We start from the raw sequence: 17,759 nt of genomic DNA on the forward strand, positions 1-17,759 counted from the left end.
CTACGGGGGAAGATGAGTCTTTATTATCAGGGGGCGGTACTGTAAACTGTAGGGTACTAATAGCATCTCTGGTTGCCACCCCTAGTTACCAGAACATCCTCCCTCTCTTCAAGAATGACAAGCAAAATGACTTCAGACTTTGACAACTCTCCCCTGGGGCACAGAATTACTCCTGGACAAGAACCATTATTCTAGGCACATGTGCCTATCAATTCTAAAGCTGCCTTTGCTCTAGCTATTAAAACCAAAGAAAACTCTCTTTATTTCTCCTACCTGGCATTTTTTAAAAAAACATTATTATCATTACAGGGCTTAAGTTCATTTAAAAAGTGAGTATTTCAGATTTGGATATACAGGAAACAGTTATTTGAAGAAATGGGTATTTGTTTCGGAGCTGGCAGGATTCTCTGAGGTGAAGAACAGATAGGGCAGGAGTCGGGTGTTTGGGGGTTGGAGGGTGGAGTAGCCTGAAAGACCAGAGCAAGTTAAGACTTGGATGTGTAAAAAGTTCCTACTTTGTTTGATGGATTCCAAGTAAGGATATATGATCAGTGCTTAGGAAGCACTGCACAGGGAGATAAATTATTAAGCTTCAGAGTAAGTCAGAGTAAGGCAAACTCTCCTTATTCACCTGAATATGTTCTGTAGGACCAAGAAATGAAAGTTCCCCAAGATGGGTCAGTGAGTCTTCTGGGTATGGGTTGATTCTGGGGTATGAATCACAGTTAATTCCTAATGGGGCCTAAAGGAGTGCTAGATTCCCTCCATTCCTTGTTAGACAAATCAGTTAAAAATCAAATAAACACGACCTACTATAAAAGTTTATATTCTAATAACCTTAACAATTTGCTGAGTACTTATTATGTGCCCAGAAAGAGCTACATTGTTGAACCAGGGGACATGCTATAAACACCCTTAGCTCAATAAACAAATAAGAAATGTGAGGCTCAGAGAGTTTGGATTTCAGGCCTCTCTGAATAAAAGTGCTTTTTTTTTTTTCCCCTTCAGAACTCAGGGAAATATAATTAAGCCTTCCAAATGTTTAATGTTGGGAGATGAGCTTACAGTGGCATTTAGTAAGAACATTTATTACATAATACATCAATTTGATTCCAATAACTTTGTGCTCACAATTCAACTCTAAGGAGTCAACATTTGCTATGTAAAGTTAAAATCCTGTTACCATATTCCATGTCTGCTGGCCTTTAACAATATTGAACAATTGAGATTTCTGATTTCTCTCGTCCTGTTTTTTCCTCTCTACTCTTCTCTCACTCTCTCATTCTGTGTTATCAGTGAATTAGAAATCTCAATGAATTCTGAATTTCAGTGTTTTGTAATTTAATTTAAAAGAAAAAAATTAGTCTTAGTTGCCAGATATGTTTGAATGCATCTATTTATGACTGAAATTCATATTCAGCCATCAATAAGTTATAGTCTAAGCTTAGATTTCAAACAGTCTGACTCTACAACTTGTGAAAACTGAAAAGCACACTTTGCTTTGAAGTGCCAAGAGGATTCAATATCAAACTTAGAGGGTAGGATATTATTCATGTGATAGATCAGAACTCTCAAATATAAGAATTCCACAAGCAGAAGATAAACAGTAAGAATCAATTAGTAAAAATATACAGTCTCTCACTATATACCACATTTTAGAGTTACGTGTCATTACAAAAACCTATAGTTGCTCAAACATCCCATTCAGCCACATAGAATTACTTGTGTCCAATCCACAATTTTATTTCCACATTCCATTGCTCACTTTGTATCCCCTTAAATTTTGAAAGTAAAATTTAATTTTTATACCATTCACCTCCTTCTCCCTCTCCTTTAGCTCCCTTCCCTTTCTTTAAAAGATTATCTCAGATGCCATTTTATATACATTTTATATACAAACACTTCCTATTCTCATAGCTGTTAATTCCCTTCTCCTTTAGACATTCTGCTGACTTAAAATTATATATCAGTATCATTTATAACACTGTCAATTCTTTACAGACAGGAATCATGTCTCACACATCATTTGAATACTGATAACTACTGGAACAATGCCTTGCTCACAGCTATGTTTGAGAAATGTTTATTGACGAAGACTTGAATTATCACATATGGCAGAATATTTTTTCCCTATCTCCCTCCTTCTTCTTCCTGAGATCTGGCAAAATAGTTATGGAATATAAAAAGAGACATTCTTTGGCAGAATATTATATGGAAGATGCCATGAAGGATTGAGTAGTTGATATCATAAAAGTTTCATTAACTTGTATGTACAGAGTTCATATACCCTGAACATATACCTTTGTAGGATCCATTTTATCCACTATTCTCCCAACTGTGAGCCACTTGAGGGTTCAGAACTATATGAGTACTCTGAGTTCATCTTTAATCTTTGTCATAATCTCCCTTTATCTCATTTGAGTCACTGAGTATGTTTGTGAGGAGTTCAGTTCCTTGGCACCAGAAAGTCTTTCCTACAGCAGGAAGGAAAATGGCAACAAAAGTCCAAAAGAGAAAATCCATCCTATTAAGAGAAAATGGCTTTACCAGAGCAGTATTAGGTTATGCCCATTCACAGAAATATTTTACAGTTACCTGTGTTGATCTGTAGTGTTTTTTCCTTGTTTTCTTTATGGTTACTTTTACTTCAACCAGATTGGGTAAACAATTATAACTTGTTTCAGAGTTATTGTAATAATGGAAAAGTAATGACTATTTCAAATATGCCATGTCAGTTCAGTTTCAGGTTCAGTAAAATCAAATTTATTTTTTGCTATCTCACAATCTGCTGATCATCACTGATTCAGAAATAAAGCATCTGTATTTTTTGGTATATTATTTCTGTTAGAAAAAACAATGCCCTAGGCAAAACACTTTTTGTATTTTGTCAAGCCAGTAGTTATTGACTTCTGTAGCAAAATCAAGTACCCTGAGTGAAATAATACCAAGGCCTTAATAACAACTTTTAAAATGTATTGAGCTTTTATAAGATATTTTAATCACAGATGATATAAATATATTATGTGTAAGCCAATTAGAAAATAAATTCAATCACTCTCATAAAGTAAGTCTTCAGCATATAATACTAATTTCCATTCCTTAAATAGCAATGGATGTTACATATCACAAATAAAACATTTTTCTTAACTTAAAAGTAAATTAATACTGTTCTATAATCATTCTGAAAAACAAAATTATATGTATTGATGGATAGATGTATGAATTAATGGATGGATAGATAGGTAGGTTGATGGATAGAGAGATGAATTATCCAGCATTGGATAATTTTATATTTTTCCTAAAATTTAAAAGTAATAATTTAAACATCTTGTTTGATTAGTAAGAATTGTTTTATGATAAATTAGATGTGAAGAATATTAACTGAATATCTTATACAAAAGATGAGCCATAATTCTAGACTGTGCCAAGGGATCAGCCTGAGAACAGGGAATGAGGGTGACTGAGTGCCTAAGAGCATTGTGGGCTGAAGTAATATGTGAGTTAAATATTAAGTTTTGAGAAATGAGATGAGAAAAAAGTGGTGGGACCAGATTTTGGAGGATGTAAATCCAAGTAGAGTTGTACTTTCAAACCACTAAAGAAAATTTATATTTATTTGTACTTTAGATGCTTTTCTTGGAATTCAGAATTATTTTAGAATATATGATGATTTAGAATTTAATAATGAGATTTCTTCACAAGAGGATCTATGTACAAAAGAATGAAGAGCGATGCTTGAGATACACAGTGACAGGCAGGTTTAGTTGTTTATTTGTGTTCTAGCCTTAGAAAAGACTGCGAAAATAAATATGACCATTTTGGTCCTTTCCTACCCCCTTTTCATGTCTCTATTTCTTAATGCCTGAAATATGACACTGTTTTAATTGCTCAAGAGACCTCATTATGAAAAATTGTTCACAATTTTTTTAAACAGTGCTATGTTGTAGTATCTGCATATTTATCATGGCATTCCTTACATGAAACTTATTGTAGCTTGCAACAATATAAGTAGAATGCAAACTGAAACAACTCTGCAAAAGTATATCAAAGTTTAAGACAATTTTTTCTTTTAATAATAAATTATTTTTAGTCTGAGAAAATCTCAACCATAAGTAAATTACAAAGATATTCTCTGAAATATTATTTCTAACAGAAAATATAATGAAAAGGATCTAAAACTTCAATAACAGAATATTGGAAATACCAACTTTATCCGTATCATTGGAATACTTAGTAGGAAGTCTTTAAAGGCAATGGGGAAGAAAAATTAAGACATATAATGAAATAAAAAAGAAAAAGTACTGCTTACACACACACACACATACACGCATGCACCCTCAATGGAAACAACAAAACAACTCCGGTAGCAAGATTGCAAGTTCATCATAGTTACTCTGGATGAAGTCTCATTTTCCTAACTTTACCCTTATTCTCCTATTATCTGCACAGCTGAGCAGGAGACTATTCTCTATACTTCCCTACTTTGTCACTCTATAAGCAAAATATTCTTTTTTTTTTTTTAAACTTTACATAATTGTATTAGTTTTGCCAAATATCAACATGAATCCGCCGCAGGTATACATGTGTTCCCCATCCTGAACCCTCCTCCCTCCTCCCTCCCCATACCATCCCTCTGGGTCGTCCCAGTGCACTAGCCCCAAGCATCCAGTATCGTGCATCGAACCTGGACAGGCATCTCGTTTCATACATGATATTTTACATGTTTCAATGCCATTCTCCCAAATCTTCCCACCCTCTCCCTCTCCCACAGAGTCCATAAGACTGTTCTATACATCAGTGTCTCTTTTGCTGTCTTGTACACAGGGTTATTGTTACCATCTTTCTAAATTCCACATATATGCGTTAGTATACTGTATTGGTGTTTTTCTTTCTGGCTTACTTCACTCTGTATAATAGGCTCCAGTTTCATCCACCTCATTAGAACTGATGCAAATATTTTCTTTTTAATGGCTGAGTAATACTTCATTGTGTATATGTACCACTGCTTTCTTATCCATTCATCTGCTGATGGACCTCTAGGTTGCTTCCATGTCCTGGCTATTATAAACAGCGCTGTGATGAACATTGGGGTACACGTGTCTCTTTCCCTTCTGGTTTCCTCAGTGTGTATGCCCAGCAGTGGGATTGCTGGATCATAAGGCAGTTCTATTTCCAGTTTTTTAAGGAATCTCCACACTGTTCTCCATATTCTGTCTGTCTTTGAGCTTTCACCCTCTCTACTGGTCCTCTTTCAGATGACGTCTGGACATAGGAGAGGAAGAAGAGGTGGTATGTCTTTCATGAAATGAGGGAAGGAAGGAGGCAGTGTGTCTGGATTGCGCCATGCCCTCCATTGCTAGGCAGTGATACATCTCTGGTGCTTCTGGAGCCTAGGGAGGACCATTAGGCACATTGTGGATTTATCCCTGGGTGCTCAGCATGAATCTGGCTAGCCACACACATATGGAAGTGAACTCTTTCCAGAGTTTCACAATGGAAGTGCAGCTGAAGACATTTGCCTTCAATTTCCTCTTCTTCAAAAATCCAGACTGGAAAAAGAAGAATTTACTCCTTCTATCTTCTGTCCGATAAAATTCAATGAACAGCTCTTTAAACCTGGGTATTTGATGTCATAAAAGAAAAAATAAAGGCATTACAAGATACTTTCTCTTGCCAAATCTTTTTCTTTATTAATTTGATGCAACACCCTATTTAGATGTCAAAGTTCTAATATTAAGTCTCTTTTACATTTTTAGTAAATCAATTCTAATTCTCCTTCAGGCAAGAGGAAGCCATATTTTGATTAGATAATGTTCCTTCTCCTTGAAAAAGGAAAAAAAGGCTTTTTAATGTTTAAGCTGTTACAACAACAATAAATAATTATAAATCAGATGTGATCTAGACACGTTCTTTGAATTATATAATTCAATCCTCAAACAATCCATTGATCTGGATGCTATTAGATATCTACATTTTTATTAGCCTTTCAGGGCTTAAATAAATTCCTTAGTGTGAATGACAGAGCTGTTGAGTGGCAAAATTTAATGCTATCTGGCCCTTAAGTATGAAATCCTAGCAACTGAACATACTTCTTCCACAAACAAAATGTAAAATACAAAGTATACTAGCATATTCATAGCTGTTACCACTTTCTTAGGATCTCTTTGAAACTATGTTCATGCAGACTTTCACTGTAGAAAACAAGAGGAGATAACTGATATGTCATTTATTTATTTGAAACCTTACCAATAGAGAAGCATCCTATTTAAATTAAAGTCTTTTAAGAATCAAACTTTTGCAGTTATTAAAGCATAAATGTTTAAAATTTTTTTCTACATTCAATCTTTGAGAACACTAAATTTGTGATCGTATCAAAACATTTTATGAATTCAATTAAAAGTTTCAGTTGTAACTTATGTAAATTCTTGTTTAAGTGAAATCTTTAATTTATACTAATTCTAAGTCTAAATGAAATTATAGAAACTTTTTTAAATTCCATAAGATTAAAAATACTGAGTTAGACATAAGATTTCTTTTACTCAAATACCCTGCTTCATCATTGTCACTCTAATGACTCATCATTTCTTTCAAAAATATTTTTGAACCCCTCCAAAATAATGTGCTAATCGATATTTATCGTGTACTTATTAAATGTAAAAAATATTGTTAAGTATTCTGTATGCATGAATTAATTTAACTTACATGGCAGTTTCCTTCTCAAAGTCAGAGACTGTGTAGTAAAACCATAAGACTTCTTTTTTTTTTTTTTTAAACCATAAGACTTCTTGCCTCATTCACCATGGGTCTCTCTTGGGGCAACCTCCTAACTTCTCTAAATCAGAGAGAATACTGTTCTCAATGTCAGAAGTCCATCTAGGAATGTTAACAACCTAAACTCAAAGTATCAACAGTTCTGGCTTTCTTTACTGGAGACTCTAGAGGAGATTCTATTCCCCTGTGTTTTTCAGCTTCCAGCAGACAGCTACATTCCTTGGAGGGTGGTCTTCTTCCTCCACCTTCAATGTCAACATTACATCTCTCTGAACATGCTTCTGTGATCATAACTCAATCTGATTCCCTTCTTCTGCTCCCCTCTTTGACTTTTAAGAAGGCTTGTGATTATATTGGGTACTCAGTGAGTGAAAGGGATTAGGGAAATCAAGAGGTACAAACTTCCAGTAACAAAACAAGTGAGTCACAGGGATGAAGTGTACAGAATGGGAAAGGTAGTCAGTGATATTGCAACATCTTTGTATAAAGACAGATGGTAACTAGACTTATCTTGGTGATTGTTTTGTAATGTACAGAAATATAGACTCATTATGTTGTGAACCAGGAAATAACATAGTATTGTAGGCTACTTATACTTCAAGAACAGCATACTTATAGAAGAGATATATTTTACCAGAGGCAGGAGGTGGGGGTAGGGAAATTGGATAAAGGTACTCAAAAGCCACAAACTTTCGATTATAAGATAAATATATACTAAGTATGTAATGTACAACATGATTACTACAATCAGCAGTGCTCTATGTTACAAAGTTTTGGAAGGAGTAAATCATAAGAGTTCTCATCAGAAGACAAAAAGTTTGTCTTTTATTTTGTATCTATATGAGATGATGGATGCTCACTACACTTATTTTGGTAATCACGTCATGGTGTGATTAAGTCAAATCATTATACTGTACACAGTAACTTATTCAGTGCTGTGTGTCAATTATATCTCAATTAAACTGCAAAGAAAAAATTCTGCATGGCAAATTTTATGTGGCATATATAATTATCATTCTCAGTTCCCAGAGGCAGAAACCAAAGTCCAGATACTAAATAACCGTTTCTTAGCACCAATACTAAAAAATGAGAAAACTGACCCCTGGATCCAATCTAAGGTTTGAGCCTATTTTGGGTGTTCAAATTCTTTATAGTGATATAAATTCTCATGCTTTAATGCTTTTGCTTTTTCCGTCCTGTTGGCTTTTCTACATGTTAGGTGTTTTAGACAGAGGCACTAGTTTAAATCTGACAGACAGGAATCGATGTTGTGAACAAGAAAGCTTTCCACGTCTTTTGAATTTGATGTTGCGTGTCTTTTTCACTTTTTCATTCTCTCGCTTCTTCTGTTCTGGGTCTCCAGAAATTTGTCTTTCTCTTGTCCTATTTGACTGATAGGCAGAATCAACTTTGTGAAAGCTGTTTAGGTACGCAGAAATAAAACTAGTAACAAGAAACTGTCATGACCAGATTTGCATCAGAAATGATAGGAAATATTGACAAGAATACTTTAGAAGCAGTCACTTGTGTTTGTGGTAAAAAATGATGAGAAAGAAAGAAACAATTCAGTAACCAAACTGCTGATTTTTTCCTGTCTGGACAGACTAAAGAGTGCAGTGATGAATTTCACCCTAGTCTTTCTTTTCACATAGATCCATAAAATGTAGCTTCATTTTGGATACAAATATCTAGCTCAACTTCCCTGGTGGCTCCGATGGTAAAGCATCTGCCTACAATGTGGGAGACCTGGGTTTAACCCCTGAGTCAGGAAGATCCTCCGGAGAAGGAAATGGCAACCCACTCCAGTATTCTTGCCTGGAAAATCCCATGGGCAGAGGAGCCTGGTGGGCTACAGTCTATGGGGTCACAAAGAGTCGGACACGACTGAGTGACTAAACTTCCATCCAGCTCAATAACGGACAGAAAAGTATAATATTTAAGTATCAGATCAAGTAATAATGGTTCTTAATTTGAAATTGGAACATCATGTTAAATATGATAATAAAATGTAATAAAATTTTGCCATATGAACCAGTAATCCCATTCCTGGGCATATATTCAGACAAAACTGTAATTCAAAAAGATGCATGCAGCTTAGTGTTTATAGAAGCACTACTTACAATAGCCAAGACATGGAAACAACATCAATGTCCATCAATAGGATGAATAAAGAAGATTTAGTGTGTATATGTGTATATATATATTCCAGAGAATGGAATATTACTCAGAAATACAAAGAATGAAATATATGCCATTTGAAGCAACATGGATGCAACTAGAGATTATCATACTAAGCAATGAAAGTCAGAAAGAGAAAGGCAAATGCCACGTGATATCACTTCCATGTGGAATCTAAAATATAACACAAATGAAGGTATCTACAAAACAGATATAGACAACAGACTGTGGTTGCCAAGGGGAAGGTGGGTGGAGAAGGGAGAGTTTGGGGTTAGCAGATGCAAACTATTATATATAGGATGGATAAACAACATGGTCATACTATACAGCACAAGGAACTATATTCAATATTCTGTGATAAACCATAATGGAAAGGAATATATAAAAGAATATATATATATAACTGAATCACTTTGCTGTACAGTAGAAATGAACACACTGTAAATCAACTTGCTTCAGTACAACTTTTAAAAACTTAATAACTCAAGTTATTATATAGAAGCTCAAAATGTTATTATTCAAATTGGCATGAAGTTTTTTTTTTTTGATCTTAGGCTATTTTGAAATGAATTGACTTGTTTTATCTCAGTACTTCAGGGTATTTTTTAATCTTCATGCTCAAAGACCTAGTGTCTTTATTTCTTCCCATTGATCATTTATAAAATGAAGTTCTTATAATAATAATGCCTAACATATATGTTTAAGAAAATTAATGGTTATAGGGGACTTAGAGCAACATGTAACATACAGTAAACACAGAGTGAATATTAGATAGTATCTTCATTATTACTGCTGTTTTATTGCATGCAGGACAATACAGTATGGCTGTATAAGAGATCATCTGTGTGCTTGGATCTATGATCTCTTAGGTGAATAGGGAAATGATACAAAATAATGAGGACAATGTTTGTTCCCATAGCAATGGTATAAACATATTAAACTTCACTCTGAAGAGTTTGGGGCAGAAAAATGGGTCTGCAAATTTTAGCTACTTCTAACATTTATCGTCCAGTCTTAAATTAGGAAAAAAAAAACATTTAAAAGGAATGTGGTTCCATTTAGCCTTCAATCAGGATGATATTTAAATTGCCCCCAGAGGAACGAAAACATACATTGTTGAAAAACAAAACAAATCACAACAATTAAAAGCAAAACAAAACAGAAATCCAAAAAAGAAAGCTGATATGTTCAAAAACCTTTCTTCTTCACAACCTACAGTCCATATGCTTAAGTCTATTGTGTCTTAATCTAAGAAGAGATGTATAACAGATGGTATGTTGGTGGTAAGCTTCGTTAAGCCAGTCTTCTGTTAAGAAAGGTTGCTGCTGCCTGTATTTCTGATTTATTCAACCCATTTTAATGTGGCTCTTAAATGGCCAGTGTGACAATTGGAACAGTTAAATATTTGTGGTACTCTAAATCTTGATGACCATTTATATAGTTACTACATAAAAAACATATCTGTTTTCCATGTTGATTTCTAAAGCCAGTATATCTAAAGTTTTTCCTCCAGATAAACAAAGTTCTCAGGTGCTAAATATGGGAACTTTTGTATACCCTAGAGGTCCATGGCCAAGCCACACTACTTATATTTTTAGAGGGCTACATTTTGTTTTTCAAAATAGATATTCTATCCTGAGTTCATGGCTATGGCACTTTAACTCACTATATGGAAGCTACTTGAGCATTCTGTTTTTCCAAAAATACCAGCTATATAGATCATACACACACATATATATGTTCACAACATCAAAAATTCAATATTGCAGTTTTTGGTAAATTCAATCTACATCAGTTCCGTTCAGTCGCTCAGTCGTGTCTGACTCTTTGTGACCCCATGGACTGCAGGACGCCAGGCCTCCCTATCCATCACCAACTCCCAGAGTTTACTCAAACTCATGTCCATTGAGTAGGTGTTGCCATCCAACCATCTCATCCTCTGTCGTCCCCTTCTCCTCCCGCCTTCAATCTTTCCCAGCATCAGGGTTTTTTCAAAGGAGTCAGCTCTTCACATCAGGTGGCCAAAGTATTGGAGTTTCAGCTTAAACATCAGTCCTTCCAGTGAATACCCAGGATTGATTTCCTTTAGGATGGACCGTTTGATCCCCTTGCAGTCCAAGGGACTCTCAGTCAGTTTCTCCCTTGGTCTCTCCTATCAGGAAGCTTCCATAAGCCTCTTATCCTTCTCCATCAGAGGGCAGACAGAATGAAAACCACAATCATAGAAAATTAACCAATCTAATCACAGGGACCACTGCCTTGTCTAACTCAAAAAAACTATGAGCCATGCTGTGTAGGGCCACCCAAGATGGGCGGGTCATGGTGGAGAGTTCTGGCAAAATGTGGTTCACTGGAGAAGGGAATGGCAAACCACTTCAGTATTCTTGCCTTGAGAACCCCATGAACAGTATGAAAAGGCAAAATGATAGGATACTGAAAGGGGAACTCCCCAGGTCAGTAGGTGCCCAATATGCTACTGGAGATCAGTGGAGAAATAACTCCAGAAAGAATGAAGGGATGGAGCCAAAGCAAAAGCAACATCCAGTTGTGGATGTGACTGGTGATGGAAGCAAGGTCTGATACTGTAAAGAGCAATATTGCATAGGAACCTGGAAGGTTAGGTCCATGAATCAAGGTAAATTGCAAGTGGTCAAACAGGAGATGACAAGAGTGAGTGTTGACAGTAATCAGCGAACTGGACTGGAGTGGGTGAATTTAACTCAGATGACCATTATATCTACTACTGTGGCAAGAATTCCTTAGAAGAAATGAAGTAGCCATCATGGTCAACAAAAGAGTCCGAAATACAATATTTGGATGCAATCTCAAAAATGACAGAATGATCTCTGTTCATTTCCAAGGCAAACCATTCAATATCACCGTAATCCAAGTCTATGCCCTGACCAGTAAGACCAGTAATGCTGAAGAAGCTGAAGCTGAACAGTTCTATGAAGACCTACAAGACCTTCTAGAACTAACAACCAAAAAAGATGTCCTTTTCATTATAGGCGACTGGAATGCAAAAGCAGGAAGTCAAGAAACACCTGGAGTAACAATCTACATAGATGTTAAGTAACATTCCCCAAACTCACCCAAAATTTTGGTAAGAGAAATAGTGACCTTGATAGAGTGTTATCATTATTACCACCTGTTAGTGGCAGATTCAGCTAATTATTAAGAAGGACTTTGATGATATTTTTTTTTTCTGATGATGTGATATTTTGTAATGAGCAGTGCTGAAAACACAGAGAATTTTATTATCATTTAGGCATATGGACAAATTTTCGATTATCCATCTATTAGTAATTCTCTACTTTTGGAAAAATTTATGATTGTCACTTTTTTCATAATTAGTAGCACAATACTAACTGTATTATGGGATTACTTTTAAAAATAAATGGAGTTATTACTTACAAATCTGGCATATGTCATCAATACAATTAAAACATATTAGTTCCTCCATTTTCTAATTTTCTTTTAAGAACTTCATGCTACATCCCTTCCTAAAATTTATATTCACTTAATTTTTTGTTTTCCAAATCTATCAGGACAAAAAGGAGAGTTAATTTTATCTGTAGCATATTCTCTATGAAAGTTTCCAGTAATTCATTATACTTTCAGGGTTTTTTCAAAAAATTAATTGTATAAATTTTTATTTTATTGGAAGCTATAAGAATGTATATAATTTAAAAATGCAAAGAATAGTTTTAGAAATAAATATAATTAATTTTTCAATGCATTACTTTTTATATAATTAGTTTAAGACAAAAGTCTGCAAAATTTTCTGTAAGGGGCCAGTTAGTCTTTGTGGATCATATGCAACTCTCACTATTATTAAGCTTTGCTATTATGTCATGGAAAGAGCCATAGACAATACAAAAATAAATGGTGCAGCTGGCTTCTAAAAAAGCCTTATTTCAAAAAGGGGCTAAAACAACGAGATATTACAACATATCTATTAAAATGATACTAAGAAATTTTTTAAGTTTACAATATCAACATTACTTTTGAAAAGCAACTGAAACTCATCCATCACTAATGGTATAGCCAGTTGGGAAAACAGTTTGAGAGTCTTGGCGAGTCCAGTAATCATGTTCTTAGATATTTACCTAATTGATTTGAAAATATATGTCCATCTGCCTGTTAACTTTTATAGCAACTTTATGATTTCCTTCAATAGATGAACAATCTCTGATACATCTATATAATGAAATATTATTCAGGATGGGGAACACATGTATACCTGTGGCAGATTCATTTCGATATTTGGCAAAACCAATACAATATTGTAAAGTTTAAAAATAAAATTAAAAAAAAAAGACTAAAGTGAGCCATATTCAGCCATGAAAAAAAAAAAAAAAAACCTGGGTGAATCATAAATCTATATTTCTAAGTGAATGAAGTCAGTCAAAAAAGCTACATACTGTATGATTCCAATCATACGAAAGTCTAGAAAGGATAAAATGACAGAGGCAGTAAATGAGGGGAGGGGAAAGAGTTGAAAAGGTAAAGCACCTGGGATTTGCTTAGATGCTCTTCTGCAAACTCTTCACATGTCTGGGTTACACTCAAACCAGCTCAATGCATATGAAATTTTTGAAGAGAGAATTCTTGATCAAACTTTCTAAAGAAAGCTCCTCCCACATTGCATAATTTATTTCCTTAATATCATAATCTATAGTTATGCTGTGATATTTTACAGCTAATTTTGTCTCAACGTGGAAGTCATTTCTAGTTTCATTTACTCTAGAACTGTTACGAATTGATGGAGAAGGCAATGGCAACCCACTCCAGTACTCCTGGTAGCTACCAGCACTCCTGGTAAGCTACAGTCCATGGAGTCGCTTAGAGTCAGACACGACTGAGCAGCTTCACTTTCACTTTTCACTTTCATGCTTTGGAGAAGGAAATAGCAACCCACTCCAGTGTTCTTGCCTAGAGAATCCCAGGGATGGGGGAGCCTGGTGGGCTGCCGTCCTTGGGGTCACACAGAGTTAGACACGACTGAAGCGACTTAGCAGCATCAGCAGCAGTTACAAATTGAAGCTTTGAAAAGAATAGAACAGTTGATCTGTAAAATTTTCTTGTTTGAGATTATCAAATTTTCCATCTGATTAGATTCAGATTTTCCATTATCATTAGTAAATCACATAATAGGTGGTTATTGTTACTGTTAAGAAACACTCGATGCCACTGTGTCCTGTTACTGTGATGTTAACATTGATTGTTGGTTAAGAGGATGTCTGTTGGGTTTCTCCACTCAGAAGTTAGCATCTTCTTGTTTGTAATTTATAAATAACATATGGTGAGATATCTTGTGGTGGTATAAATATCCTGGTCCTCTTTAAGCTTTGATCCAGTGGTTTTAACATCCATCCATTTTCAAGCTATATTATTCCTTCTAAGTTTACTGATTAACATTGAACTCTAAGGAAGAGCTCTCCCTCCCGGTTTATCATACATTGAATACATTTGAAATAATAACTTATGTTGCACATGTATTCTGTACATGAGAACAAGTTTATTATTCAAAGTAGAAGGTAACATGAAGCATGAAAAAATGGTAAAGAAATGATTTAAGTTACATGGCAAGTCTGAGGACATAGAAATATCATAGAAGTGACAGAGAAAGTTTTGGTATAAGTAAATACTCAAATTGTTAATTATATTTGAGAACTAAAATATTGCAACTTTATGAAAGCCAGGGAGTACAAAATTATCAAGAGCTGGCCAGACCAAATGCTAGTCTTTTAAAGGCAACAGAGGTATGAAATTAGCTGCTCTACCTATGAAGGTCATTGTTAACAGATGAAAAGGAACATATGTGGGTTTATTGGCATGAAAATATATTTAGAGAACCATCAGAATAATAATAATTAAATAAATTAAATCTAGATCAATTTTCTGGGAGATGTCATGGTAAAGAGAAAAAATGGTTGTAGCTAAAATAGGTAAAGAAAAGCTGCTTTTTTTTTTAAGATAAGAACATAGGCATGTGTGTAAGCAATTCTGGATGGCTGTAGAGATGATGTGCCACAGTTAGAGAAGAGGTAGGAGGGAAATGTAAAAGCAAAGTCCTACAGAGGTTAGGTGATAAATAGGCAAAGCCTGGCACAGTCAAAATCCTCTAATAACTTCAATCAAGTGGGGAAGAGACACTTAACAGAGTGCACTAAAATATCTAAAGAAAAAGGCCAAGTATAATATATTTAAATAGTCCATTATAGGTTACATAGTGTTTCTTTCATCCATATCAATTCAGTTCAGTTTGGTTGCTCAGTCGTGTCTGATTCTTTGTGACCCCATGGACTGCAGCACACCAGGCTTCCCTGTCCATCATCAACTCCTGGAGTTTACTCAAACTCATGTCCATTGAGTCAGTGATGCCATCAACCATCTCATTCTCTATTGTCCCCATCTCCTCCTGCCTTCAATCTAACCTAGCATCAGATTTTGTTCCAGTGAGTCAGTTCTTTGTATTAGGTGGCCAAAGTATTGGAGTTTCAACTTCAGCATCAGTATTTCCAATGAATATTCAGGACTGACTTCCTTTAGGATGGATTGGTTGATCTCCCTTGGACTCTCAAGAGTCTTCTCCAACACCACAGCTCAAAAGCATCAATTATTTGGTGCTCAGCTTGCTATAGAGTCCACCCTTCACATCCATGTATGACTGTTGGAAAAACCATAGTTTGACTAGATGGACCTTTGTTGGCAAAGTAATGTCTCTGCTTTTTAATCTGCTGTCTAGGTTGGTCATAACTTTTCTTCCAAGGAGTAAGTGTCTTTTAATTTCATGGCTTCAGTCACCATCTGCAGTGATTTTGGAGCCCCCCAAAATAAAGTCTCCCACTCTTTCCATTGTTTCCCTATCTATTTGCCATGAAGTGATATGACCAGATGCCATGATGTTTGTTTTTTGAATGTTGAGTGTTGAGCCAGCTTTTTCACTCTCCTCTTTCACTTTCATCAAGAGGCTCATTAGTTCTTCTTTGCTTTCTGCCATAAGGGTGGTGTCATCTGCATATCTGAGGCTATTGATGTTTTTCCCAGCAATCTTGATTCCAGCTTGTGCTTCATCCAGCCTGGCATTTCACATGATGTACTCTGCATATAAGCTAAACAAGCTTGGTGACAATATACAGCCTTGATGTACTTCTTTCCTGATTTGAAATTAATCTGTTCCTTGTCCAGTTCTAACTGTTGCTTCTTGACCTGCATACAGATTTCTCAGGAGGCAGGTCAGGTGATCTGGTATTCCCATCTCTTTCAGAATTTTCCACAGTTTTTTGTGATCCACACATGCAAAGGCTTTGGCACAGTCAATAAAGCAGAAATAGATTTTTTTTGGAATTCTTTTGCTTTTTGGATGATCCAATGGATGTTGACAATTTGATCTCTGGTTCCTCTGCCTTTTCTAAATCTAGCTTGAACATCTGGAAGTTCATGGTTTCATATACTGTTGAAGCCTGGCTTGGAGAATTTTGAGCATTATTTGCTAGCCTGTGAGATGAGTGCAATTGTACGATAGTTTGAACATTCCTTGACACACCTTTCTTTGGATTGGAAAGAAAACTGACCTTTTCCAACCCATGGCCACTGCTGAGTTTTCCAAATTTAGTGCAGCACTTTCATAGCATCATGTTTTAGGATTTGAAATCACTCAACAGGAATTCCACCACCTCCACTAGCTTTGTTTGTAGTGATGCTTCCTAAAGCCCCCATGACTTCACATTCCAGGATGTCTGACTCTATGTGAGTGATCACACCATCATGGTTATCTGGGTCATGAGGATCTTTTTTATATAGTTATTCTGTGTATTATTGCCAGCTCTTCTTAATAACTTCTGCTTCTGTTTGGTCCATACCATTTCTGTCCTTTATTGGGCCCATCTTTGCATGAAATTTTCCCTTGGTAGATCTAATCTTCTTGAAGTGATCTCTAGTGTTTCCCATTCTCCTGTTTTCCTCTATTTCTTTGTATTAATCACTGAGGAAGACTTTCTTATCTCTCCTTGCTATTCTTTGGAACTCTGTGTTCAAATGGGTATATCTCTCCTTTCTCCTTTGCCTTTAGCTTCTCTTTTCTCAGCTATTTATAAAGCCTCCTCAGACAACCATTTTGCCTGTTTGTATTTCTTTTTCTTGGGATGGTCTTGGTCACTGCCTCCTGTACAATGTTCCAAACCTCCATCTATACTTCTTCATGCACTCTGTCTATCAGATCTAATTCCCGGAATCTATTTGTCACTTCCACTGTACAATCATAAAGGATTTGGTTTAGGTCATATGTGAATGGTCTAGTGGTTTTCCCTACTTGCTTCAATTTAAGTCTGTATTTGGCAATAAGCAGTTCATGATCTGAACCACAGTCAGCTCCCAGTCTTGTTTTTGCTGACTGTATAGAGCTTCTCCATCTTTGGCTGCAAAGAATATAATCAACTTGATTTCAGTATTGACCATCTGGTAATGTCCATAGGTAGAGTTTTCTCTTGTGTTGTTGGAAGAGGGTGTTTGCTACAACCAATGTGTTCTCTTGGCAAAACTCTGTTAACCTTTGTCGTGCTTCATTTTGTACTTCAAGGCCAAATTTGTTTGTTACTCCAGGTATCTCTTGACTTCCTACTTTTGCATTCCAGTCCCCTGGTTGTTAGTTTTAGAAGATCTTGTAGGTCTTCATAGAACTGTTCAACTTCAGCTTCTTCAGCATTACTTTTGGGGGATAGACTTGTATTAGTGTAATATTGAATGGTTCTCCTTGGAAACAAACAGAAAATCATTCTGTCATTTTTGAGATTGCATCCAAATAC

This window comes from Bos grunniens, chromosome 12, assembly GCF_055505025.1.
Source record: "Bos grunniens cultivar Pamir isolate PY7600 chromosome 12, Bosgru_T2T1.0, whole genome shotgun sequence".
NCBI classification, from domain to species: domain Eukaryota; kingdom Metazoa; phylum Chordata; class Mammalia; order Artiodactyla; family Bovidae; genus Bos; species Bos grunniens.